This window comes from Micropterus dolomieu, linkage group LG21 (genome assembly GCF_021292245.1).
Source record: "Micropterus dolomieu isolate WLL.071019.BEF.003 ecotype Adirondacks linkage group LG21, ASM2129224v1, whole genome shotgun sequence".
NCBI classification, from domain to species: domain Eukaryota; kingdom Metazoa; phylum Chordata; class Actinopteri; order Centrarchiformes; family Centrarchidae; genus Micropterus; species Micropterus dolomieu.
In genome coordinates this window covers 22150732-22151017 of record NC_060170.1, presented here as the reverse complement: position 1 = coordinate 22151017, position 286 = coordinate 22150732, and positions in this window count along the sequence as shown.

Sequence of the window (286 nt, the reverse complement as noted above, 5' to 3'; positions counted from 1 at the left end):
TGCAAATTTATTAAAAAAGAAAAACTGAAATATCACATGGTCATAAGTATTCAGACCCTTTGCCGTGACACTCATATTTAACTCAGGTGCTGTCTATTTCTTCTGATCATCCTTGAGATGGTTCTACACCTTCATTTGAGTCCAGCTGTGTTTGATTATACTGATTGGACTTGATTAGGAAAGCCACACACCTGTCTATATAAGACCTTACAGCTCACAGTGCATGTCAGAGCAAATGAGAATCATGAGGTCAAAGGAACTGCCTGAAGAGCTCAGAGACAGAATT